Source organism: Anabrus simplex, chromosome 3, assembly GCF_040414725.1.
Source record: "Anabrus simplex isolate iqAnaSimp1 chromosome 3, ASM4041472v1, whole genome shotgun sequence".
NCBI classification, from domain to species: domain Eukaryota; kingdom Metazoa; phylum Arthropoda; class Insecta; order Orthoptera; family Tettigoniidae; genus Anabrus; species Anabrus simplex.
The window spans coordinates 327,592,440-327,608,389 of NC_090267.1; the positions used below are offsets into that span (position 1 = coordinate 327,592,440).

Sequence of the window (15,950 nt, forward strand, 5' to 3'; positions counted from 1 at the left end):
TCTCTCGAAGACACCATTCACTGTGACGCGCAACCCTCCCCACCGCGGCAAGGTCACATGATTCACAGGTGAGGAATAAAACCTAATGCTAAGAAAACTGAAGGCGACGTTTCAAGTGTGAATGTTAGAACGCATGGACTTGCCTTCAATGGATCCTGCAAGCGAATACTTTTATGAGAGCCATTCCAAACGGTTCGACTTATGGTTTTATAATTGACCGTACAGTTAGAACCGATGCCTTTGATACTCAACCAGCGGATGTGTATCAAGAGAAATTCGACGCCTACGAACCCACAGCTCCATACTACAAAGCAAAATAAAAGTTAACGTCTATAGAATTAGTGGACTTTAAGTTTGGAACTAGAAGCGCAATATCATCCAAATTTGCGAAGTTCTGAAAATCATTTAGGCGAGACAATCAACTTATGAACTCGGTGACCTTGATAGCCGTTAAGGATTCTGATGCTATTTTGAGGAATCATTTGCAAAACTGTTAATACTGGCCTATAACATAGATATGTAATTTACCATCTAATTGTAAGGTATACTATAACTCGTGTTCGGAATGCTTTATCTACTGGGTAACATCTATCTAGAGGAAGCTCAATACAGTAGCATTTGCTGTTAACAATAAATCATAAGCTAAGTGTGACCTTTCGATGTTATTGTTAGACGCAGAGATACGGAATCTTATCGAATGGGCATATTGAGGCAGGTTGTTACTAGCTATCGAACGGAAAATATCTGATTTCATTTACATCTGGACACACATGAGCAGAGTGAGAGGAACATGGAATAATCACAGTTTGTTACAGTTGACGTTTATGTCATGGTCTTAACGGTCTTATTTCATGCCAATCTCTGGCGTATTTAGAAAAAATAGGTGCAGAAGTATACAAATGAAGGCATAATATATAAATATTAAATTCAGGACATGAGGAGACTAACTTCAATATTCTGAATAGATAAATCTCATAAAATAAAATGATGATTGGATCCGGCAGTTTCGACTTTCATAACGTGAATTCAAGTAGTGCAGGAGGGAGGTTTAAATTAAGCTCTGTATATTGAAAGAATTTTAAAGCAAGTTAATGTTAAAAATACGCAATAAAAATGTTCTAATTACGGTGTGAATGGTACTTCGTACTAGTTACCATCAAGGTCAGGAAATGGTCTCGAACCAAGGCCAGTGTACTGCTGTGAGAGTGGAAAAAATGAAATGGCGTATGGCTTTTAGTGCCGGTAGTGTCTGAGGACATGTTCGGCTATCTAGATGCAGGTTTTTTTATTAGACTCCCCTAACCGACCTGCGCTTCGTGATAAGGCTGAAATGATGATGAAGACGGCACATACACCCAGCCCCCGTACCAGAGAAATTAACCAATGATGGTTAAAATTCCCGACCCAGCCGGGAATCGAAACCGGCATCCCTGTGACTAAAGGTCAGCACACTAACCATTTAGCCATGGAGCCGGACTGTGTGAGTGGAAAGAAAATTAAAAGCAGAGGAATAGTGTCGCGTCTACAAGCACTCCATTACTTGCTTTTGACCAAGGGACGCGCATTGACGAGTCGTGAAAACAATATAGTGGATGGTGATGAGTAATTGCGATATACAGTAATTCAATGTAGTGTTGTACAAAGTGATAAATATCGCCGGAAGACATCTAAGTGAGTGAATTGTTCTGAGATGTGGAAAAATGTCATTGGAAAATATTAGTATGTTCAACGAATGTTTCGAATCCGTAATCATAAAGTCAGGTGTGTGCACACATACACAAAATTATTGGTGAAATATTGTTAAGCTGTGTAATTGGTGCTAAATCCACTTATTTAAGTTTTCAGATACTTCGCTACTGTAAGATATTCGCATATACGAGGGGCGTACTATATTGTTTTACATTTTATTTTTTGTTCGTCCGAGTATGGTTCGCATTTCACTTTTGAAGGCGGTGACGTGTAACTAGTGTCTTGTTACACCGTTTGGTAGCAGCACACGCACAGGAGCCAATGGATGCACTCGTCATAGCCATTTCATAACAACACTGTCAGCGTAGGAGCGAACAACATGGAAAGCAACCGTCAGGGACAACACTACACGACTTGGTTCCTATGGAGAGAAGGCGTGACCACTTGGTGGCAGTTTGCGGAGAATATGCGCCGTCACGGAAAACAGTTTACAACTGAATGGAAGGTTGGAAAACAGAGTGCACATCGCCGCACATCCACCGTAAAATATGGCCAAATCCACATGTAGTACACACTCGCACCAGTGACCCCACAGATGAGGGAAAAGCGGTAAAAGAAGAAGATTGTACATAAAACTGGATTAGTAGCGGATATCCTTCTTCAGTAGCCTACTGTTCTATAATTTCCACGCAGCACAACCATAGCTAGCGTGCGAAGACTTCCTTTCCATTATAGCAAATAATCATGGAGATTTTCTCCTGGAATGACCAAGGTAACTCACTTATCCTGTATACATTGCTCTCTCTCTGTCATTACCAGAGATATTATTCACAAGATGACGTACAGTAGAATTAAGCCCTGACCTATTCGTATGCAGAATACATTCTCTATCTCAGGAAGTAGATCAACATTTGTTGTCCTAATATGGTTCACGGGTGTTTTATTTTGCTCCAGAGTAGCGCTCGTGTGTGTGTGTGTGTGTGTGTGTGTGTGTGTGTGTGTGTGTGTGTGTGTAAAACTTTTCAGTCTCATCTCTACCATGTTCATTATATTAATTTATCGATTCTATGAATGCTGTCACCAGTAAGATATATGGCTGCCGAACTGTCGTGTTAATAGAATATTCCCTTCCCTAGTTTCCGATCACCTGAAATTGAGGAGAGAATATTAATTTATTGAAACCGGAATTTATTTCATACATATATTTTTTAGCAATCTTTGTTACAAATATTTATAGCCTGCTTGTTCTCTTTCTTCATCCATTCAGTCGAGTATGTCTCTCGGTTATCCATTCAGCTCTATTCACTTGACGATCACTCGTATAGCATTTTAGAGAAGGCCTACTCTAATTCTCATCACAGTATAGAGCTCAAAAAGGCAGATTTAGTGAAGGCAGCAGCCTCAATACACCTAGGTGTATGGCGTGCGGTAATAGATGACTGGATGGGGCGTTCAAAGTGGTATATTAAGGCAAAGGTTGGACATTTTGAGTGACTTGTGCATTATATACTTGATGTTGTGTTTAATGAATAAACTACGTATATGCGTGTGTTGTAGGTGTAACTTCTGTATACACCTGTCGCCTCTGTATGAGCAATAGCACTTACGGCAAGAACAGGTATAGTGAAAGCTTCTAGACGCCAATTGAACAACCCTTATAATAACGATATCAACAAGCTTGCTTTGTTTTAGAGTTCTATTGGAATTATCCGTACACAATATTTCACGAACAGAATAATTGTACTTTAAAATATGACGTTCTTCCCATGCTCCACAAGAATGGTTCATTGGACACTGAAGAAGGTGCTAACAGAGGATTATGTAGGCCGTCCATGTCCTCAAAGGCCTTCATGGTATTATAGGCGCGCTATCCTTCTTAACGACCGGAATGGCTCTGGTAACAGCAAGTGGAAATGTTTGTGAAGTTTCGTATCATCTTTCCCCTCGTCGCACCAATAACCTGCTTTTATTTGTCCCATTCTCTAGTAGCTGTTATGCAGCATCATACAGACGTTTGTATGTCTACTCCACATGGAGTTATCTCGGTGTTATAATGTATAATGCGCGCACACGGAAAACATTGCATGAACAAACATATTCTTCGATATTCTATCAACGACAGAGATTCATTTATTTTCAATATTAGCGAAGAAGAAATTTCTTCAGATAAAGTAGTAATTAGGTAAGTAATACATGTATGTACGTACGTACGTATGTATGTATGTATGTATGTATGTATGTATGTATGTATGTATGTATGTATGTATGTATGTATGTATGTATGTATGTATGTATGTATGTACTGAGTGGCCAAAAGTCATGGGAAGTCATTAAAAATGGTGTTAATAACGAGTTGCTTCTCCACGCGCCCTCAAACTGGCAGCAATACGGAGAGACATTGATTCTACAAGGTGTTGAAATCGTTCTGGAGGGATCAGGGCCCACGCATCTTGCACTGCTACCCATAGTTGTTCTTGTGTAGTTGGTGCGCGGTTCATGGAGTGTACACCAGCATCGACAGCATCTCAAATGCTCGACTGGATTAATGTCTGGGGATCTGGATGGCCAATCCATGGTCGTAACTTCACTGGAGTGCTCCTCTAACCACCCGCGCGCCGCCACAGAGCGGTGACATGGCGCATTGTCCTGTTGAAACATAGCATCTCCAGCAGGGTACTCTAGGGTCAGAATTGGATGCAGATGGTCTGAAAGAACGTCCACATAACGCGCACCTCTCAGCGCTCCCTGCAGCAGGACAATGGGACCTAATTGCGATCAGGAGAATACCACCCAGACCAGAACTGAGCCACCTTCCGCCTTGTTGACATGCAGGATCCATAGCTTCTTGGGGCATACGCCACACTCTCACGCGCCCATCAGCTCGATACAGCTGGAACCGGGATTCATCGGACCATACCACACCCCGCCACTGTTCCATGGTCCACTGCCGATGTTCGCGGGCCTGTGCACGTCATTGAGCTCTGTGTCGATGTGTCTGCAAAAGGAACACGAGTTGATCGTCGGTTGGTTAGGCCTATGCGGTGCAGTTTCCTCCTTAAAGTCCTGGTAGAAATGCGTTCCTAACTCCTAATATTCAACTGGGCGGTGATCTGACTCACAGTAACACTTAGAGTGCGAGTAAAGGTTCTGCGGAGACGACGTGATGTCCGTTCGTTAAACACATGTGGTCATCCCGTGCGGCAGTTTATGTGGGTGGTAACATTCCCTCTGCGATATTGAAGATCCACTCTCGATAATGTTGATCTCGGAAACCCGAATTTGCGTGTGATCTCCGCAATGCTATGACACATGCGCCGTGCGCCGATGATCATCCCACGTTCAAAATCTCTTAACTCGCGACGTGGTGCCATCTTCACGATACCAGTGTTTGTGACAGACTGCTCAGCTACGCCGCAGCTATTCTCCGGACCGCCTTTTGAGCAGACTAAAGCGGAAGTGAGTGTATAGACCAGGGGATGGCGCGGGCGACAGGGGCAGCGGCTACGGTGTTGTCACACGGTAGGTGAGGGGGCAAGTGGGGTGCGCTACTCAGAGCGAGTTTTGGCAATGGTGCAGTCAATGCGGAGCTGCCATACTTACTCACTCAGTGGATGATCTGAACACTGTTTAAAACAGCAGTGAGAAACTTTTATCAGTGTGCTTCGCTTTTACAAAAACAGTGAATGTGCGTATTGTGTGCTAATTCATAATTCTTGTAGTCTCTTGTACGTTTGTAGGTTTCTTCTTACTCGCTATTGGAGATTATTGTGCAATGGATCCGAACAAAAATTTACCAGACTGTTATCAGTTGAAAAAGAAACGCAAGATTCTTACTTCCGGGGAGATAAATATGATTCTGTCTGTTTATAAGCATTTCCGAGCGAATAGTATTGACGGCGGGATTAGTTTACCTCGTGTGCTGACCCTGGTTCTAATTCCGACTTGGGTGTGCAGCCACTCGATAGTGACACAGATTAATTACTGCGGCACAAGGTAAGCTGACGCTGAAACCTCCTGCATAATAATAATAAGAAGAAGAATAATAATAATAATAATAATAATAATAATGAAAATGAAAACCTACAACCTGTTTTTCAGTCATTGACCGGGTCAGGGATGTGATGAATGAAGCAGATATAGGCTATTAGTACGATGGGGTCGCCACTCCCAAAGTGATATATTAATGACTGAAAAATGCTATGAAATGAGAATGGAGAGTGTTGCTGGAATGAAAGATGACAGGGAAAACCGGAGTACCCGGAGAAAAACCTGTCTCGCCTCCGCTTTGTCCAGCACAAATCTCACATGGAGTGACCGGGATTTGAACCACGGTATCCAGCGGTGAGAGTCCGACGCGCTGCCGTCTGAGCCACGGAGGCTCCAATAATAATAATAATAATAATAATAATAATAATAATAATATTTTAATGAAAATATATTCGTAATAACTAATTAATTGAAATTGTACTGGACAAAGCGGAGGTGGGACAGGTTTTCGCCTGGATCCCCAACTTCATCTGTCAGTTTCAAGTTAATTCCAGTACGAGTAGGCCCTTACATAATCCTCACTTCTCTCGCTTTTTCATAAATCGCCCGTGAGTAGCAGCTCATTTCAATCAGAAATCAGGCCATATATTTAGATAATAATAGTGAATAATAAATAATAAAATATTATATATATACTGTGTATTGGTGATAATAATAATAATAATAATAATGTAATGAATGTAATACTTACTGTTTATGTCAAAAGAATTCGTACGCAATGCTTTAAGCGTGAAATTGTAGTTAGTACATTAAAATTGTGAAAGCCTCCGTGGCTCAGGTGGCAGCGCGTCGGCCTCTCAATGCTGGGTTCCGTGGTTCAAATCCCGGTCACTCCATGTGAGATTTGTGCTGGACAAAACGGAGGCGGGGCAGGTTTTTCTCCGGGTACTCCGGTTTTCCCTGTCATCTTTCATTCCAGCATCACTCTCCACTATCATTTAATTTCATCTGTCAGTCATTAATCATTGCCCCAGAGGAGTGAAACAGACTTCGGCAGCCGGCACAATTCGTGTCCTCGCCGCAAGATGTGGCTTCATTTATTCCATCCCTGACCCGGTTATTGACTGGAAAACAGATTGTAGATTTTCACATTTAAAATGTAATTCAGTAAATTAATTGTTTAAATATGTAAGCCGTTAAAAAACTGTATGGGATTCTAACACGCATACGTTAATGTATTAATTATTTTAAATTCATTCGAGGTTCAATCCGTAAGCTGTGCTGTATTATAGTGGTGGAGTACAACTTTGAATCACGCGCCGGCTCTTTGGCAACCACGGCGAGTGTGTCGAGACAATGACGTCACTCCCGCTTTAGTCTGCTCAAAAGGTGGTCCGGAGAATAGCCGCAACGCTCACGGGTCATACACGGAAAATTTTCTAATAGAGACACGCCTTCCCGTGACGTTGGCCACTCAGTGTATGTATGTATGTATGTATGTATGTATTATACCCGTAACACGGTTCTCAGTTAAAGTCCCCGATATGTGTGGAGTTATGTTTCCCGCCGAACACGCTTCCCCTTCGAGCATGTCAGCTGCGAGCAGCGGGGAAGTGAGACGTCACAACTGGAGAACTTGGTCAAGGTTGTATTACGTCAGACGACTGAATGTTCTATTCTCTTCCATCATTAATTTCTTCCAAACGAATTAAGATATGAAGAAATGAACTACATCACCGTATAGCCTAATTTTCTATAATCATGATTTCCAACTTTCAAGGAGATCTGTTGAAAATTACGGAAGATATTAGCCATTAAATTTCTTGGGAATACCGAATAAATAGGCAGGCATTTCGCTTGTCAAGCCAGTTCACCTCGTACCACAGCCGAGATCGGACGGCCGGCTGTTGGGTATTCTGCGTTTATAATGTAAGTCGTCAGTTCGACTCTCTGCGAAAGTTTAAGTCCGCGTGTTACGACTCGCTGCAAAACATAGAATATTTTCAGTATCGTGTGTGTGGTGACAGAAACTGCGTCTTAGAGGAGATGTGAACAGTTGAGGAGTATTATCATTTACAACAACAGTGTGACAAACTTTCATTTTCTCACCAATACGATCTTACGCTAATATAATTTGATGTTCGTATTTGAATGAGAGTGATTAACTTTGCATTCAATGCTGAAAGTGTTGAAACGTGATTGTCAGTTAGACGTCAAACTGTCCATGATTTTCTATTTGATCTTGATAAATGATAAACTGTGCTAGTAGTGGAATATAATCCAATATTTTCAGGCTGTTCAGGCTATTGAATTTACGGTAGTGAAGCATCACAGTGCATAGTTGTTCTACCAAAGGTGTTAGAACATTTTTCAAACCGTACGTCTATGTTACGAACAACTGATATAACTAATCATATTTAACAGTGTCGTCGAACTTTGATTCTCTTTTACAAGTGTCCATATTCTTAAATGAGCATGAACTCAGTACAGTATTTGAACGATCTTGTGCATTTAACATTTCATAAATATCCCCATAAAACTTGTGTCGAACCGAGGACGGTTCCAGGAAGGACAGTGTTTTCTTTTTCCATTTTTGATAGTGAACGGGACTAAATTCACGGAACTTATTCCTTTCATTTGATGTTGTGTGAAGTATTAATGGGATACCTTGTTTTCTACATCGTTATTCGAACAATACTCTCATACTTAACTTTAAAGGTGACTTTTGTTTTATGTGATTAATACATCACAAGTTCGGTTTTGAGTTCAATTTAATCCAATAGCAATGACTGTGTTCGTCTAACTAATTAGTGAAATCCAACTGTGAAGACAATTGAGTGTAGCTTGTGACTTGTTAAAGATCGCTACTAACCATTATCTCATTTGTGAAGACCAATTTCTTTGAGTCAATTTCATACCCCAGTGCCACGTTACAACTAAGACTACGTGTGCTCCTAGACCATCCAGACCTCCAAGATATTCGAGACCTTCCAGATATTCGAGACCAGCTCGGAAGATGGTGGCACCTTGAGCAAACATTGCAACCCCGCAATGTATCAGGACCAGTTCAACCCAAGGAGAAGTACTCATTGTAACTGCTGTGCTGAGGTGATGTTAAATTCTGACTTTATTTCATGAATAAACCTTTTAAAAAAATAGTGTGCCATTATACTTATCTTGCTTCCCTCCCCTCTGTAACAAGTCAGATAAGGACCGGTCACCCCTGTGCCGAGTCTTGTGTTCAGCTAGCCATCGAAACAAACTTTTACGGTTACAGTATGTATGTATGTATGTATGTATGTATGTATGTATGTATGTATGTATGTATGTATGTATGTATGTATGTATGTTCCGAGCAAGTGGCTGTGCGATTTGTGTCATGTAGCTATCAGCTTGCATTCGGGAGATAGTGGGTTTGAACCCCACTGTCGGCAGCCCTAGAGATGGTTTTCCGTGGTTTCCCATTTTCACACCACACAAATGCTAGGGGCTATACCTTAATTAAGGCCACGGTCGCTTCGTTCCAACTCCTAGGCCTTTCCTATCCCATCGTCGCCACTTTCTGACGCCAACCTCAGTTGATAGCTAATGAAGATGAAATGAATGATGGTGAATGCAACTGGGTAAGGAGGTGGAAAGAATAGGCTGTGACCTATGAATAGTAACTATCCCTACATTTGCCTGGAAGTGAAAATGGGAAACCACAGAAAACCATTCTCAGGACAGCCGATGGTGGGGCTCGAACCCACGTGTCTCCCGAATGCAGAGCTTGGCTCCATAGTCATAACGCGTTAACATGCACGGGATAGGTAATGCATGTTCTTATATTTTATTACTGTTGTATTTAATTATCACGAATAGCTATAGTAAAGCAAGAGATATATAACAAGCAATCCCTGTTATGTCAAATCACAATGTCTCTCAGCCTACGTCAAAGGATAGTGAAGGCATTCGTTAGATCTGTTTTCTGCCGAAACCTGGACGCTCCATAAGAAAGACATCAAGAGCCTGGAAGTTTCGACATGTGGTGTTGGCGTCGAATACAAAATGTGAGTTGGACAAGGAAGATGAACAACGTCAAGGCGTTAGACGATGTGCAAGAAAGGAGGCAGCTGCTGAGTCAGATTAGGAAGAGACAGCTCATGTGGGCAGCCATAGGATTCAAGACAGCAGTTTGATCACTGAAGTGACCGAAGGTAAAATACCAGGCAACTTCCGAAGAAAAAGATAAAGAAAATCCTTCCTTCAGAACGCGGACTGTGAGGCTGTGAAGTGGAGATTTATTTTTCAACTAACAAATGTACCCGTGCTTCGCTACTGTATTCTACAGTGTATACAGATATCGAAGTAAATTTGTGTACATGCAGTGAATAAGGTTTCTTTTAAATTGCATGTCTCTTAGCGTTGTCCACAAAGAGCAAAGGGAGGTTCCCATACGTTGTTTCCAATGTAAAGTGCGAGTTCCGGAACTGTGATGATAAAGCAGGCTCATTGTCAGACTGCCATTCACAATCGAGTAGGTAAGTTTTCATTGTAGTGGGAGACCCCATTACCTACTGCGCGCTCACAATCGATTTGGAGAGTTTTCCTTAAAATGGTACGCGCGCTTTCCTACTTCCAGACAGATTACAGTTGAGAAATTTCTATTATAATAATTGGCACCTACCCCACTGCCAGTCAAATTAAGTTCTGCTTTCCCTTTTTTAATGACAGTCATACCGAGTTGGTGAGTTTCCATTATAATAGCAAGGCCACTATGCCTAATGCCAGTCAAATTTTAGATGGGTAAATTTGTTCATAATGGCGGGCACACTTGCCTACACCCAAACACAATCGGGTAGCGGAGTTTTGAATGAAATTGCATTCTCCCTTGACTTCTGACAGTCAAATCTAGAAGGAAATTATTAATTACAATGGTAGTCCCTCCATACTATCCCTAGTTACAAAGGAGTTGGAAAGGACCCCATTCCTACTGCCGGTCAAAGTAGATGTGGAGAGTAATTATTACAGTAGCAGACGACCTCCTTTTGAGAGTCACCATCGATGTAAAATATTAATTATAATGGAAAACACGCCTTTCTACATCGTTACAAATCGACTTCAGTGAATACGGTATATATAATTGACATACGAAATATATGCATGTTTACAATATTACAAACCTCCATTTACAGATTAACTGATGCTAAATGATAAATCATGTCGACAAACGGATTGTATCATTAAACGCCTCATTTAGCGGTCTAAATGTCTGGTCTTAAGATGTTTTCTCCTGTCTTCTCTATTGATGGGTAAAATTGAGTTAGAAACGTTGAATTGGGTGAAATTTGGGTAAGGTTTCCTCACAGTGCATTACTTTTGGCTACTAATATTACAGCTACAAACATAGAATGTGGCTCGCGTATGGATACTGGGTGGGCCAATCTTCGTGTAGAATTAGATGATTCTACCTTTCGTATAAGTGATTCGAACTACGAATTATACAGTACGTGTACAAAGAGCAAAATGTAGGTATAATCGAGAAATAGAGACAAATTTAACATATAAGGAACAGAGATATGATCAAACGTCATAGGACCAAAGTTGTAGATCACTCCAAATTGAACTGAGTTTGTTCCATCCGTTTTGGGATACGACTTACCGTTTAGCGGCGAAATACCTCGAAACGAAGGTCTGCCCGGACATCAAAATTACCTCAATATTCCGAAATTTTTCGGGGGGTAAAAAATGAAATATTTAAAGATCTTGGAAGCATTCCGTCGATTACGGGCTAAGACATATAATTTTGCAAAATTTCAATTTTCTAGCTCGTCTGGAAGACTGTGCCTCAATCTTGCTTTGGGGGAGGGGTTAAAAATGAGGACTTTCAGGAAACGAAAGCTAAGAAATACGCAGATGGTCATTATTACATGTGAAACGGGTAACCGTACGAAAATTTTGCTAAAATAGTCACGGTAGAGGTACACGGTCGTAACGATTTCATATATATAATCTGCTCTACGTATCTGCTATTCCGCTGTAAATAGCCTGCAAAACCAACCGTTCATGATATCTCCATTATTAATCTTCCTATCGAAAAAATACACATGAGAAAAAAGTTTTAGGGTGGTCGATTTCCAGTCATGTTAGTCTTGTATATATTGTTTTTTTTTCTATTTGCTTTACATCGCACTGACACAGATAGGTCTTATGGCGACGATGGGATAGGAAAGGCCTAGGAGTTGGAAGGAAGCGGCCGTGGCCTTAATTATGGTACAGCCCCGGCATTTGCCTGGTATGAAAATGGGAAACCACGGAAAACCATCTTCAAGGCTGCCGACAGTGGGACTCGAACCCACTATCTCCCTATTACTGGATACTGGCCGCACTTAAGCGACTGCAGCTATCGAGCTCGGTGTATATATTGTGAGAGGGTAAAATTACTATTTCGGTTCCCAATAAACCCCCAGTCCATTCCGGGAATTTGAAATGGTATGGAGCTCAAAACCTACCTTCGGACAGGTGGATGCTAAATATGAAGTTTGGTTAACATATCTCCAGTAGTTTTCAAGTTATAAGAAATACGCTTTACACGCACCCGTTCTTGCATTAAGTCCGGTGGCACTTGTACCGGAAAACGGTCCGTTAATGATATCTCTGTTGTTAGTCCTCGTATCGTAATAATACATATGAGAGAAAAGGTTTAGAAATTGGTTTCCATTAAGGCAGGTAGATTTCCATTAAGTTTGGTTGTGTACATTTTGTGGGAGTGCAAAATTACGGTTTCGGTTTCGTATAAACCCCCAGAGAATTCAGTGATTTAGAAACAATATTAGCCCTAAAACCTACCCAAGGACAGGTGAATTCTAAATATGAAGTTTGGTAGAAATGTATCCAGTAGTTTTCATGTTATAGACAAACAGACAGACAAGCAAACAAACAAGACACCAAAGCTAAAAACATGCGGATGGTCATTATTACAGCTGAAACGGATAACTGTCGGGAAATTTCGGAAAAATAGTCAATGTACAGACACACGGGCGTTACGACTTTATTCATATAGATTTGCTTTACGTCAAACCGACACAGATAGGTCTTATGGCAACGATGGGAGAGGAAAGGCCTAGGAGTGGTAAAGAAGCAGCCGTGACCTTGATTAGGGTACAGCCTCAGCATTTACTTGATGTGAAAATAGGAAACCACCAAAAACCATCTTCAGGCTGCCGACAGTGGGGTTGCATCTTCTGGATGCTAGTTCATAGCTGCGCGCCCCTAACCGCACGGCCAACTCGCCCGGTGTGAAAAAGAGAAACGCGGCGCTCAAGACCAAAGAAAATGAAGGAGACATCACAGGAGCAAACTAGCCCTAAGACTGAATGCTTCACGATGATGACCTTTAAATGAAAAAATAAGTGTGTTCCATTGGATAAATAAGAACGAGGAATCAATTGCCTTCCATTTCAATTTCTGGTTGACAATGGCTTGATTATACGAGCATAAAAGGAAAAGTCCAAAAACGCATACTTCGGAACACAGTAGGCGATTCGGAACCGGTTCCTTCGATATATCTCTCATTATTGAGCATAGCGCACGAGTAATTCGGAGGAAGCTTTACTTTTCTTAATACTTTTTTTCACAAGTTGCTTTATGTCGCACCGGCACAGATAGCTCTTATGGTGACGAAGGTATAGGGAAGGGCTAGGACTGGGAAGGGAACGGCCTTGGCCTTAATTAAGGTACCTGGTGTGGAAAGGGAAATCATGGATAACTATCTTCAAGGCTGCCGACAGTGGGGTTTGAACCCACTATCTCCCGAATGCAAGCTGACAGCTACGTGTCCCAAACCACGCAGCCACTCGCTCGGTCTCTTAATACTATACATTTAAATGCAGACAAGCGGATGTCCAAACTCTCTTACGATATCATTCCGCACGCGGACATATTTTACAAAGGGGAAGAATTGTCTCTGTAAAACATGTTTTCGATATAGGACTTCCTATGTAGTTTCAATGAGGCAAGATGTTTAAGATTTTGAGGCGAGGTAACCCGTACACAGATACATTCGGTGACGTCACTGCTCTCAACAGCCGGTATTGCTCCACAAGCTTCGTCAGAAGATGCAACCCACTTAGCATGTCTGTGCGACAGTTGTGTGGAACCTCAGGCGATGAGACCTGTGCGTATACGCGATGCTCGAATAATACACAAAATGTCAGAATACTTTTGCCAACTCCTTACACACGGGAAAGGAACAAGTGGAATGTTAATGAAATGTAATTAACATTTTAAAATGTTAATAATATTTATAAACGTATTTTGTTCCATATATTAAGACATCTCATAAATCATTATAATTAAATTTATTCTCAAAATACTAATTCCTAGCCACACAAGGGTAGTCATACCCTTTACTTAAAATTTCTGTGCCTCACTGAAGAATCCCGTAGATATGGTTCTTTGGCTGATTAATCAATATAGTGTCCTTTCGTCCAGAGTGTCCTGTGTTCGTTTCACTACCTTTACTTTCTTTATTTCTGTTTACCCTTCAGGGTTGGTTTTCCCTCGGACTCGGCGAGAGATGCCACCCCTACCGCCTCAAGGGCAGTGTCCTGGAGCGTGAGACTTTGGATCGTGGGGATACAAATGGGAAGGAGGACCAGTACATCACCCAGCTGGCCTCACCAGCTATGCTGAATAGGGGCCTCTTGGGGGGGATAGGAATATTGGAAGGAACAGGCAAGGAAGAGGGAAGGAAGCGGCCGTAGCCTTGAGTTAGGTACCATCCCAGCCTTTGCCTGGAGGAGAAGTGGGAGACCATGGAAAACCACTTCGAGGATGGCTGAGGTGATAATCGAACCCACCTCTACTCAGTTGACCTCCCGGGGCTGAGTGGAGCCCGTTCCAGCCCTCGTACCACTTTTCAAATTTCGTGGCAGAGCCGGGAATCGAACACAGGCCTCCAGGGGTGGCAGCTAATCACACTAACCACTACTGCACAGAGGCGGACTCGATTCACTACCGAGGTGAGTATTTTTACCTCGTCCGGTTAATTGCTCTAGTTCGAAGTCTGGGTATTTGTCTTAACATACTGTACACCCCCCTCATTGACACACCACACTGTCTACCTCTATTGAAACACAAAACATTGGATACATAGTTTACACCATGTAGGATATCCAGCCATAAAAATGGGCCAGATCTCTTATGTAACACACATCGCACCCGAACCTCCACCAAGATGTGGGAAAAGCTGAAGAAGAATACGAATAAGAAGAAGTTATTTCTTTTTTGTTATTTGCTTTAAGTCGCGCCGACACAGATAGGTCTTACAACGATGGGATAGGAAAAGCCAAGGAATTGGAAATAAGTGACCGTTGTCTTAAGGTACAGCCCCAGCATTTGCCTGGGGTAAAAATGGGAAACCACGAAAAACCATCTTCAGGGCTGCCGACAGTGGGGTTCGAATCCACTATCTCCCGATTACTGGATACTGGCCACACTTAAGCGAATAATAATAAGAAGAACAGATCTCAGCCAAAATTGTAGGAACCTTCCTCTGTGAGAAGCCAGTCAAACATTTCATGAGAGGGGTGGACTAAATATTATGACCCATCCTATGGTGTAGGGATAGAGACCCCAGGCTCGATTCTCAGCTAGAGAATGAACTTTTAATCCTGGAAAACGGCGATCACTCAGCATTTATAGTTGAATTGAGGAGCTATCTGACAAGAGAGGAAGCGGATCAAGTCAAGACAGCCAAACAATGTGACTGTGGATGTCGTCATATATCGATCCAACATACGCAGGCCAGTCGGCTGGGCAGGAGTTGTCTCATAAGACAAGTTTCATGGACCATGAGATAATACTTTAGACTACACATTCTTCTCTCCAAAGCGGCCACGTTTTGAATCCTCCTTAATACATGTGCGGTTGATAGACAAAAAGTCACTTCCCTGTGATTCCGATTCCACGTAGAACGGGAGATCCCGTGGCTATGATCACGATTTCAACCCTCACGTTAAACTACAAGCATATATTTACGTTCACACATTTACCAACAGCAAATGAAATCCTTTTTCAAGGTTACCTGAAATTCACGTGATTTCAGAGTGGATACTAACAGCGCTTGAACGTTCAGAGCCACCTTAGTCGGCATTTTAATTATTTCAGTACTTTGTTTCTACGTTCTAACTTCTTGCTTTTTAACTTTATTGAACAAAAGTTTCCAATCACCAGTGTTACCAACCGCATCCATGCGGGGTAAAATACAAGAAAGAAACGCTTTAATTATTTTC

The 15,950-nt window shown here is 41.8% G+C and overlaps 1 long non-coding RNA gene across 1 annotated transcript in view; it reads left to right on the top strand.

The window, feature by feature from the left end:
- LOC136867281 (uncharacterized) overlaps nt 1–15,950 on the top strand; it is a 176,089-nt gene that overhangs the window by 41,206 nt on the left and 118,933 nt on the right. The window lies entirely within an intron of this gene.